Genomic DNA, 12,356 nt, shown 5'->3' on the forward strand with positions numbered 1-12,356 from the left:
ACAGTACTAACCCATTTTCTGTCCCAGGAATGTCATGTTGTGGTACAGTACTAACCCATTTTCTGTCCCAGGAATGTCATGTTGTGGTACAGTACTAACCCATTTTCTGTCCCAGGAATGTCATGTTGTGGTACAGTACTAACCCCTTTTCTGTCCCAGGAATGTCATGTTGTGGTACAGTACTTACCCATTTTCTGTCCCAGGAATGTCATGTTGTGGTACAGTACTAACCCATTTTCTGTCCCAGGAATGTCATGTTGTGGTACAGTACTTACCCATTTTCTGTCCCAGGAATGTCATGTTGTGGTACAGTACTAACCCATTTTCTGTCCCAGGAATGTCATGTTGTGGTACAGTACTTACCCATTTTCTGTCCCAGGAATGTCATGTTGTGGTACAGTACTAACCCCTTTTCTGTCCCAGGAATGTCATGTTGTGGTACAGTACTAACCCATTTTCTGTCCCAGGAATGTCATGTTGTGGTACAGTACTTACCCATTTTCTGTCCCAGGAATGTCATGTTGTGGTACAGTACTAACCCATTTTCTGTCCCAGGAATGTCATGTTGTGGTACAGTAGTAACCCATTTTCTGTCCCAGGAATGTCATGTTGTGGTACAGTACTTACCCATTTTCTGTCCCAGGAATGTCATGTTGTGGTACAGTACTAACCCATTTTCTGTCCCAGGAATGTCATGTTGTGGTACAGTACTTACCCATTTTCTGTCCCAGGAATGTCATGTTGTGGTACAGTACTAACCAATTTTCTGTCCCAGGAATGTCATGTTGTAGTACAGTACTAACCCATTTTCTGTCCCAGGAATGTCATGTTGTGGTACAGTACTAACCCATTTTCTGTCCCAGGAATGTCATGTTGTGTTACAGTACTTACCCATTTTCTGTCCCAGGAATGTCATGTTGTGGTACAGTACTTACCCATTTTCTGTCCCAGGAATGTCATGTTGTGGTACAGTACTAACCAATTTTCTGTCCCAGGAATGTCATGTTGTGGTACAGTACTAACCCCTTTTCTGTCCCAGGAATGTCATGTTGTGGTACAGTACTAACCCATTTTCTGTCCCGGGAATGTCATGTTGTGGTACAGTACTAACCCATTTTCTGTCCCAGGAATGTCATGTTGTGGTACAGTACTAACCCATTTTCTGTCCCAGGAATGTCATGTTGTGGTACAGTACTAACCCATTTTCTGTCCCAGGAATGTCATGTTGTGGTACAGTACTTACCCATTTTCTGTCCCAGGAATGTCATGTTGTGGTACAGTACTAACCCATTTTCTGTCCCAGGAATGTCATGTTGTGGTACAGTACTAACCCATTTTCTGTCCCAGGAATGTCATGTTGTGGTACAGTACTAACCCATTTTCTGTCCCAGGACTGTCATGTTGTGGAAAAGAACTAACCCCTTATCTCTCCCAGGAATGTCATGTTGTGGTACAGTACTAACCCATTTTCTGTCCCAGGAATGTCATGTTGTGGTACAGTACTTACCCATTTTCTGTCCCAGGAATGTCATGTTGTGGTACAGTACTAACCCATTTTCTGTCCCAGGAATGTCATGTTGTGGTACAGTACTAACCCATTTTCTGTCCCAGGAATGTCATGTTGTGGTACAGTACTAACCCCTTTTCTGTCCCAGGAATGTCATGTTGTGGTACAGTACTAACCCATTTTCTGTCCCAGGAATGTCATGTTGTGGTACAGTACTTACCCATTTTCTGTCCCAGGAATGTCATGTTGTGGTACAGTACTAACCCATTTTCTGTCCCAGGAATGTCATGTTGTGGTACAGTACTAACCCATTATCTGTCTCAGGAATGTCATGTTGTGGTACAGTACTAACCCATTATCTGTCTCAGGAATGTCATGTTGTGGTACAGTACTAACCCATTTTCTGTCCCAGGAATGTCATGTTGTGGTACAGTACTAACCCATTATCTGTCCCTGGAATGTCATGTTGTTGTACAGTACTAACCCATTTTCTGTCCCTGGAATGTCATGTTGTGGTACAGTACTAACCCCTTTTCTGTCCCAGGAATGTCATGTTGTGGTACAGTACTAACCCCTTTTCTGTCCCAGGAATGTCATGTTGTGGTACAGTAGTAACCCATTTTCTGTCCCGGGAATGTCATGTTGTGGTACAGTACTAACCCCTTTTCTGTCCCGGGAATGTCATGTTGTAGTACAGTAGTAACCCATTTTCTGTCCCAGGAATGTCATGTTGTGGTACAGTACTAACCCATTTTCTGTCCCAGGAATGTCATGTTGTGGTACAGTACTAACCCATTTTCTGTCCCAGGAATGTCATGTTGTGGTACAGTACTAACCCATTTTCTGTCCCAGGAATGTCATGTTGTGGTACAGTACTAACCCATTTTCTGTCCCAGGAATGTCATGTTGTGGTACAGTACTAACCCATTTTCTGTCCCAGGAATGTCATGTTGTGGTACAGTACTAAATTATCTGTCCCAGGAATGTCATGTTGTGGTACAGTACTAACCCCTTTTCTGTCCCAGGAATGTCATGTTGTGGTACAGTACTTACCCATTTTCTGTCCCAGGAATGTCATGTTGTGGTACAGTACTAACCCATTTTCTGTCCCAGGAATGTCATGTTGTGGTACAGTACTTACCCATTTTCTGTCCCAGGAATGTCATGTTGTGGTACAGTACTAACCCATTTTCTGTCCCAGGAATGTCATGTTGTGGTACAGTACTAACCCATTTTCTGTCCCAGGAATGTCATGTTGTGGTACAGTACTAACCCCTTTTCTGTCCCAGGAATGTCATGTTGTGGTACAGTACTTACCCATTTTCTGTCCCAGGAATGTCATGTTGTGGTACAGTACTAACCCATTTTCTGTCCCAGGAATGTCATGTTGTGGTACAGTAGTAACCCATTTTCTGTCCCAGGAATGTCATGTTGTGGTACAGTACTTACCCATTTTCTGTCCCAGGAATGTCATGTTGTGGTACAGTACTAACCCATTTTCTGTCCCAGGAATGTCATGTTGTGGTACAGTACTAACCCATTTTCTGTCCCAGGAATGTCATGTTGTGGTACAGTACTTACCCATTTTCTGTCCCAGGAATGTCATGTTGTGGTACAGTACTAACCAATTTTCTGTCCCAGGAATGTCATGTTGTGGTACAGTACTAACCCATTTTCTGTCCCAGGAATGTCATGTTGTGGTACAGTACTAACCCATTTTCTGTCCCAGGAATGTCATGTTGTGTTACAGTACTTACCCATTTTCTGTCCCAGGAATGTCATGTTGTGGTACAGTACTTACCCATTTTCTGTCCCAGGAATGTCATGTTGTGGTACAGTACTAACCAATTTTCTGTCCCAGGAATGTCATGTTGTGGTACAGTACTAACCCATTTTCTGTCCCAGGAATGTCATGTTGTGGTACAGTACTAACCCATTTTCTGTCCCAGGAATGTCATGTTGTGGTACAGTACTAACCCATTTTCTGTCCCAGGAATGTCATGTTGTGGTACAGTACTAACCCATTTTCTGTCCCAGGAATGTCATGTTGTGGTACAGTACTTACCCATTTTCTGTCCCAGGAATGTCATGTTGTGGTACAGTACTAACCCCTATTCTGTCCCAGGAATGTCATGTTGTGGTACAGTACTAACCCATTTTCTGTCCCAGGAATGTCATGTTGTGGTACAGTACTAACCCATTTTCTGTCCCAGGAATGTCATGTTGTGGTACAGTACTAACCCATTTTCTGTCCCAGGAATGTCATGTTGTGGTACAGTACTAACCCATTTTCTGTCCCAGGAATGTCATGTTGTGGTACAGTACTAACCCATTTTCTGTCCCAGGAATGTCATGTTGTGGTACAGTACTTACCCATTTTCTGTCCCAGGAATGTCATGTTGTGGTACAGTACTAACCCATTTTCTGTCCCAGGAATGTCATGTTGTGGTACAGTACTAACCCATTTTCTGTCCCAGGAATGTCATGTTGTGGTACAGTACTAACCCATTTTCTGTCCCAGGAATGTCATGTTGTGGTACAGTACTTACCCATTTTCTGTCCCAGGAATGTCATGTTGTGGTACAGTACTAACCCATTTTCTGTCCCAGGAATGTCATGGGCAGTACGCCTTCATAGGATTTAAAAATGTGACAAAAGAGGTTATATGTGGCCAAAATGGAGTTGCTGGTCATAATGGCAAAAATGTAGTTGTCCAGGAAACATGGCATGAAAAATCTGATGGGTAAACGGGCCTCAGCTCCTCCACCTCCATGGGAGCGGACGGAAATGGGCAGAAAGAAAACAGTGAAATTAGAGTTAAAATGGGCAAAAATGGGACAAAGAGGCATGAATGGGTTAAAGACGTGAAACTGATTTGGGCAAAATGGCACAAATTGATTGAAAATGTTGTAAAGAGGTTATAAGTGGCCACATGGATTGTAAAACTGTAAAAATGTGTTTACAGTGGCAAAAACAAGCAAAAAAAAAGGACATAGATATTCGTTAAAATGGGTTATAGGTGACTAAATATACATAAACAGTACAAATTTGGTTATTAAAAGAGCTAAATAGATAAATGAAAAAGTGACAAATGAGTTAAAATGAAGTCAAAAATGGGCATATAATGGCTAAAAGTCAAAAGAAGCAAAATTTATGATTTTTTTAACAGGCAAAATTGACTTGACTTATTAGGCTATACAACATTGAGTTTAAACTAGGCAAAAACAGGCAAAGGAAGTGGTGAAATGATGGTTACAAGTGGGCTAGACCTGGATTCATTTAAACCGGTGGCAAAATTTAACTGGAGCTATTTAAAATAATGAAATGTGGCAGAAGAAATGCACAAAATAGTGGCAAAATTGAAAATGGTGAAGAAACAACAACACTTAAAACATTTATGTCTAATCTTTAAATATTTTTAACATTAATATATTTTGGATATTTTGGTTTGCAAATGTCCTTAAACATCTGCCTTTCTCTCTTATTCAGTTGTAATGCCATTAAATACCCCTTTTCATATTTTCATATTTTGGCCATTTTACAACTTCTTTTTGCCTCTTTTCCCCCATTTTTTCCACTTTTATCCAATGTTTGCCCTTTTTCACCTTTTTGCCCATTTAAGCTACCTTTCATCATTAAAAATCCCCTTTTTCCCAAATTTTTTTGTTCATTTTTGCTACTTCTTTTTGCCACTTTTTCCCCATTTTTGCCACTTTTATCTCATTTTTTGCCCGTTTCTTTTTTCCAATTTTTTTGCCACCTCTTGCTCATTAAACATACCTTTTGCCATTACATACCACTTGTTTCCCTTTTTCCCAATTTTTGCCTTTTTCCCCAATTTTTTTTGCCACTTGTTTCCCAATTTTCGCCATTTTATCCCATTTTTTGCCCTTTTTACCATTTTTTGCCACTTTTTGCCCATTTAAACTACCCTTTGCCATCACATACCACTTGTTTCCTCTTTTTTGACCATTTTTGCCACTCTTGACTGCTTTTTGCTCATTTAAGTCACTTTCTGCTCACTTTTTTTTGTCACTTTTCACCCATTTCTGCTACTTTCTGACCATTTCTACACTTTTCCTCCCCATTTTTGCTCCTTTTCATCCATTTGTTGCTGCTTTTTGACCATTTTGCCACCTTTAACTTATTTTTATTGCTATTTCAAGCTGTTTTTGCCACTTTTCACTTCTTAGATTGTGGCTCTTGCAAAGGTATTTTTCAAAAACATGACTCTTTGGTTGAGTAACACTGCTCCCTATAGTAACTATAAGTCTATCCATTTTGCTCCATGCACAGCAGAGGTTCGCAAAGCAATCACCTTTTTTCTGGTTTATGGTTCCGTGCCTCCCCTGGAGCTCTGTGGCGCCCCCCAGAGGAGGCCCGTCTCACACTTTGAAAACCACTGATTTAGTATAACTATTGTAAAAGTTTTCTTTTAGTGAGGAATTTTAAACACCATGAAAGGTCACTTGTAATTTTTGGTATAAATACTCATGATTTGTGGTTTGCATGTTGTAAACCATTTTTTATGTTGCACATCTGATAGCTTACCTGAGTCATCTCCACCTGGCCCGTCTCCATCAACCTTCTACTTTATTCTAATTGGTTTTTTTTTAATATTTTCTGGGGGGAGATTTTTATGCCTTTACTTATAGAGCAGGACAGTGGATAGACTGAGAAACATGGATGAGAGAGTGGGGGTGGGACATGCTGGAAAGGGGCGTGTAAATGGGGCACGACCTACCCACTATGCCATCTGAGCGCCCCTGTTTTCCTTCAGCCGCCTCATCTTCTAAAAAAGAGTAATGTTTTTCACTAATGTTTTCATGGTATTTAAAGGATTAAATATGTATCTGATCTGATTTTAAGCCTTCAAAGAAACCAGATTGGTGCTGCTGGAAATGTCCACTGTCACAAGATAATTACATCAATACGTCTTTGTGAAAGAGTCGATATAACACAAGGGACATTGGACTTATTTTAATGGTGACATTTAGGATCAGGACGTTTATAGGACGTTCCACAGAAATGTTCCAGAATTTCTTAGAAATATTTGGATTGAATGTTAGGACCTTTGATAACTCAAACCATAGATGAAATCAGTCTGTTTGGGGACACTGTTTGTCCTGTTCAAACGTTTTTTAAGAAATATGTTTGCAGACGTTTTTGTTAAAGGCCTTGTTTAACTTAATTTCCAGGGAAAATTAAGTCTATTTATAAATTTTTTTTTCCTCAAAAACAACATCAAATATGGGACAGCTAACATTTGGCCCGATAAACAAATCTGAGTATCTAAATCATACACAGAGGGGGTGTTTAAGAAGTCTGTAGAGAAGATTTAAAACAATAAAACTAACATCTGAATGAGTCAGTAAGGTTTCAAGTTCATGCATTCGTTCAGGCTTTATGTATGAAGCACTGATGTCAGGAGTCTGATGGTCCGCCACACAACTTGACAAATAAACTCACAATTAACCCCAAACCTCAGTGGAAAGTCTTGTTTCTGCTTGGTGTCCAATGTTTCCATCAACGCCAAGGCCGACCATGAGGGGGGAGAAAGGCAGAGGTCTCTGGGGCCCAGCTGAACTGGGGGCCGATGGAGGTCAGGAGAATTATGGTTTAATGGAAAGTTAAGATGTGATTGTAATATTGTTACATGAATAGTAACCACTAGTGTCAAAGCAAATCCTTCAAAGAAGCCTATTTATGCCGTAGTTTAAAGCCGTAACCTCTTTTCTTAAAACAGAATTAAAATGGGTGAAAACTGGCACAAAGGGGTTAGAAGTAGCAAAAACAGGCAATAAAGGTCATGAAATAGGATTAAAACCAGGCAAAAGTGGGACAAAAGAGATTATAATTGGCCAAAATGGATTTAAAATGGCAAAATGGAATTATAGTGGCCAAAAATGTGCATAAAATTGAAAAATGTGGTTTAAATGAGCTAAATAAGGTAAACGAAAATAGTGAAATGAGGTAAAAATGGGCATATAGTGACTAAAATGGCTCAAAAGAAGCAGAATTTGATTAATGGGCAAAAAATAGGCAGAGAGTGGCAAAAATGAGTTTAAAAAGGCAAAAACAGGCAAAAAAGTGGTGAAAATGGGTTACAAGTGGCTAGAATTCGTTTAAAGTGACAAAAATGGGCAGAAAACGTCATGAAATAGGATTTAAAAATGTGACAAAAGAGGTTATATGTGGCCAAAATGGATTCATAATGGCAAAAATGTGTTTATACCGGCAAAACTGGCATAAAAATAGAGAAATGTGGTTGAAATTAGCAAAATGGGCAAAAGAAAACAGTGAAATTAGGTTAAAATGGGCAAAAATGGGACAAAGAGGCATGAATGGGTTAAAAGAGGAAACTGATATGGGCAGAAAGTGGCACAAATTGATTGAAAAGTGTTGTAAAGAGGTTATAAGTGGCCAACATGGATTTAAGATGTCAAAAATGTGTTTACAGTGGCAAAAACAAGCAAAAAAAAAAAAATGGTGAAAATGGGTTATAGGTGGCTAAAAATAGGCATAAAACATACAAATTTGGTTTAAATGAGCTAAATAGATAAACGAAAATAGTGAAATGAGGTTAAAATGAGCAAAAATGGGCATATAATGGCTAAAAAGGCTCAAAAGAAGCAAAATGAGATTAACAGGCAAAAAAGTGGCAAAAATGAGTTTAAAAAGGCAAAAACAGGCAAAAAAGTGGTGAAAATGGGTTACAAGTGGCTAGAATTCATTTAAAGTGGCAAAATTGGCATGAAAATAATGAAATGTGGCAAAAAAATGCACAAAATAGTGGCAAAATGTGGTGAAGAGGAGTAACAGGTAGCTAGAATTAACATGTGTCCATAGTAGCACAGATGGGTTTAAAGTAGCAAAAACTGTAGAAAATGGGTTACAGATTGCAAAAAATGATTTATAGTGGCAAAAAATAGGCAGAAAGTGGAAAAACAGGCAAAACGTGTGAAAAGGGGTTACAAGTGACTAAAATTTATCTCAAGTAGCTAAAAATGTGCATAAAAATAGTGAAATGTGGTTAAAAAATGGAAAAATGATGGCAAAAATTAATCTTTAAAGGAAATAGTGGGTTAAAAGAGGCAAAAATAGATGCACAGTGGCTGAAATGGGCAGAAAAATAGCAAAAGAGGCAAAAACAGTTGGTGAAAGTAACTGAAATGTTTCTGAAGTGGCAAAAAAAAGGGGCATAATAGTGGCGGAAATGAGTCAAAAGCAGCAAAAATGGGTTGACAGGGCAAAAAATAGGCAGAGGTATAAAGCAGTTACATATTTACATTTGCTGTTTGGAAAAAGGCTCTAAATGAGAGAATAAGACCAAAAAATAGTTTGGAAATTATTTCTCAGGGAAATAAATCAAGCAAGAAACACACTCATCATCTCATTATTACGGTGTGTTAGGGCAGTTTAAAAACAGATAAATTAATAAATAATAAATATCCCAGAAACAACCTCATACTTCTAGACATGAATCTCTTTTTCTTTGTGTGTGCAAACAAATAAGACACGCGCTTTTCCAAATCATGTCCGATCAGTTTAATTTTCTACAGGTGAACAATGTGATATTTAAGTTTTTATTTTTTATGAATTTGCAAAAAGAAAATAAATGTCTGCTATGACTTGGCTGTGATGGGGGACTGAGTGTGGATTTATGGCAATAAAAAATATTTTTTACAGGGTATCCGCGGGGTCTTGAAAAGTATTAAAAGGTGATAAATCAATTTTGAAAAAATTAAGACCCTTAAGAAGTATTAAAAAGTCTCATCACGACTTTATAAAGTCTTGAATTTTGAAAGTATTTTTTCTGAATTAGCTGTCCAAGAGTTTGAGTCCCAAAAACATTGTAAAAGTGTGTGAATTTATTCATTTTTATTAAAAAACAAAGATGAACAGGTACATAAAAAACTAGGCTATTGTGGGTGCGTTGGTAAATTGTCTCTGAGAGCGCCAGAGCGAGCTATATCACTGATGTAAATGGTTACAGCTTGAAGTGGCGGTGAGGTATTAAAAAATACTGAGAAGGTCTTGAAAAAGTCTTTAAAGGTATTAAAATTAACCTCAAGATTCCTGCATACACCCTGTTTTAAAGTGTAGCATCAGGCTGAAACAGAGCAGAAGTGAAAGGGGGTCTGAGAACTTTCTGAATGACCTGTAACTTCTCTCTAACAGTTCTCCGCTGCAGTCTGATCTATTATATATAAATATACCGGATGCTGCTTTTAATCAGGCTTTGCCTCCAACTGGATCAAACTGAGCAGTCGGGACATGTCTGCTTCTGTGAATGCCTCTGCTGCAGAAAGCTCTCCCCTCTTAATGCAATATGCCTCTGTAGTCTAAATACATTTATCTCAAAACTCCTGGGATTTTAAAGGGATCAACAACTACATTTCCCATGAGCCTATGTTGTCCCCTCTCTCCCTCTCTCTCTCTCTCTTGCTCCAGGGGAGGATCTCTGCTGTTTCTAAAGTGACATCTTGCTTCGAAGTTTCACACATCGCATCCACTCTCATCTTCATCCAGTCCCTCCGGCTCCGTAAGTGACATCATCATCACCACTCTTCTATTGCTGTTATTCTCTGGGTTAATTTTAGTGCTGGACACTGTCCTAGACGGGGTCAAGAACATGCTGCAGGTGTTTTTTTTCTTCTTCTGCTGGGCCAGTGTGTTACACTCCTTTGAGATGATCACTGTCACTTTTTTTTAGAAGTTTAAACTCAAGGATTTGACTTTCGATCCAAACAGGCTGGGATCTGTGCTCACAATGACTGTGTCTGATTTCAGTGAAGGAGGAAAAATCATGTTGACAGGCGAATATGTTCAAGCTTATTTTGACCATCAAAGATTCGAATCTGGAGATTTGCATGGCAAGTTCACAAAGGTTTAAGCTGTAGAATGCAACTTTACTGAGTCATTACAGTCACAAACTCCAGTATGAGGCTAAACGGGAGGGTCGAGAATCTCTTTAAAGACCAAATATGTGCTAATCCTGGTAAATTAGTTTGGTGTATAAGGGGGATATCGTGCTTGCATGCTGAGGAGTTAAAGCTCTTCTCATACATTGATATTTTATCTCTCCAACGGCATTTTACAAAGAACATCACTAAAAAAGGATCTCTCGTCACCAAAACCCCCATGATAACGTTCGCCTGAAATAAAATGTCAGTAAGGACCATTATTTCAAACACAACAGCTTCAAGCTAAAAATCTCCACATCATTTTGGTGCCATTAGTGTATTTTAAGAGACATTTATTACTTTGATTTCATCGCTGTCTGCTGGCTTTGCTCTGGAAACCACAAGATGGTCCAAGACAAAGTAGTTATTTAGTCTGGGTTTGTAAGCACTTTGGATTTTGTGGTGATGGTGGCTTAAAACAACATTTTGGAGACATTCAAGGACAAAAAACTCTCTGATTAAGGCTTAAAATCTTTCTTATCTGACCCAAAAATTACCACAAAAGACAGATCAAGCTTAGTCAACACCTAAACCACTTAAATGCATCTGCCACCCCCAGGAAAGCTACCACCACCGCCTCAAAGTTACTGCCACTCCTCAAAGAATGCTGCCGCTTCCCAAAAGTGGCTGTCACTCCTCAAAAAAGTTGTTGCCACTTCCAAAAGTTGCTATCATTCCTCAAAAGTTGCTGCCATTCCTTAAAAGTTGCTGCCCCTTCCAAAAGTTGTTGCGACTCCTCAAAAGTTGCTTCTGACCCCTAAAAAAAGTGGCTGCCGCCTACCAAAAAAGTTGCGGCCACGCCTCAAAAGTTGCCGCCACACATCAAAAGTTACCACTAATATCCAAAAATGTTGCTGTTGCTCAACAAAAAACTGCTGCAACTCTTTAAAAAGTTGCTTCCACCCCTCAAAAGTTGCTGGAACTCCCCAAAAAGTTGCTGTTGCTCAACATAAAGTTGCTGCCACTCCCCAAAAGTTGCTTCCGACCTTCAAAAAGTTGCTACAGCTAAACAAAAACTAAAAGTTGCTTCCACCCCTTAAAACGTCCCACAGCTTTGAAAAAAAAAATATCCTGCTGCCCTCTTAAATGGTATTGCTGCCTACAAAACATTGCGCCATCCATAAAAAGTTGCTGGCACTCCTCAAAGTTGCTGCTTCTCTCCAAAATGTTGCTTCCACCCCTTTAAAAGTTGCTGTTGTTTCCCAAAAGGATAACAGTACCCCACAAAGGATGCAGCTACAGATGAAGCTTATTTAACACCGGTACCTTGAATCTATGGACATCTGATGACGTACGAGCTGCAGAAATGACACTTTCTCTTTGTCATTTATGCTTTACTGTGTGCAGTTTTCCTAGAAACCAAGCCTGAAGTAGTATGAACTCTGTCACACATTTTATTGTGGACATGCGTCTTCTTGCTGCATGAAGTGAAATATGTAAGGATGGACCACCGTGGGAAATTTGCCTTGAAATCCATTCATGTTTCAAGGAAAAGCTGTAAAAACATGACAGAGACTCTTCAGGAATGTTGCATGATGCTGTTTGTTAGAGGTAGAGGGAGCTTGATTAATACCCTGAGAGGAAATTCAGTTTTTACACTTTGCTACTGATCACGCTGCATTCTCATAGGCTGAATTACATGCACTTGCACAAAGAAGATCCTGTGGTCATGCACTGATGGAGAGATGTTTGATGGAGGAGCCTGCTGCCTATGAAGGAGCATTGCCTGAGTGTTGATGGGTCCGAGGCTTTAATCAGACATTCCTCAGCGGTACTCAGTGAATGGGCATCTCTCCAGCGACCAAATCAATTTCCAGACTGGATTTGACTTTCCACTCTCTGGTGAATGGGCCAAGTCGTTGCCTAGTGATCCACTTCCGCTA

General features: G+C 39.5%; 1 protein-coding gene across 1 annotated transcript in view; it reads left to right on the forward strand.

The window, feature by feature from the left end:
- Nucleotides 1-9,969: 9,969 nt before the first annotated feature.
- tmem19 (transmembrane protein 19) overlaps nt 9,970-12,356 on the forward strand; it is a 35,408-nt gene continuing 33,021 nt past the window's right edge. Inside the window, exon 1 of the mRNA XM_041781256.1 lies at nt 9,970-10,052. The gene's annotated coding sequence lies outside the window, so the exon portion shown is untranslated. The remainder of the gene's footprint in view (nt 10,053-12,356) is intronic.

Source organism: Cheilinus undulatus, linkage group 23, assembly GCF_018320785.1.
Source record: "Cheilinus undulatus linkage group 23, ASM1832078v1, whole genome shotgun sequence".
NCBI classification, from domain to species: domain Eukaryota; kingdom Metazoa; phylum Chordata; class Actinopteri; order Labriformes; family Labridae; genus Cheilinus; species Cheilinus undulatus.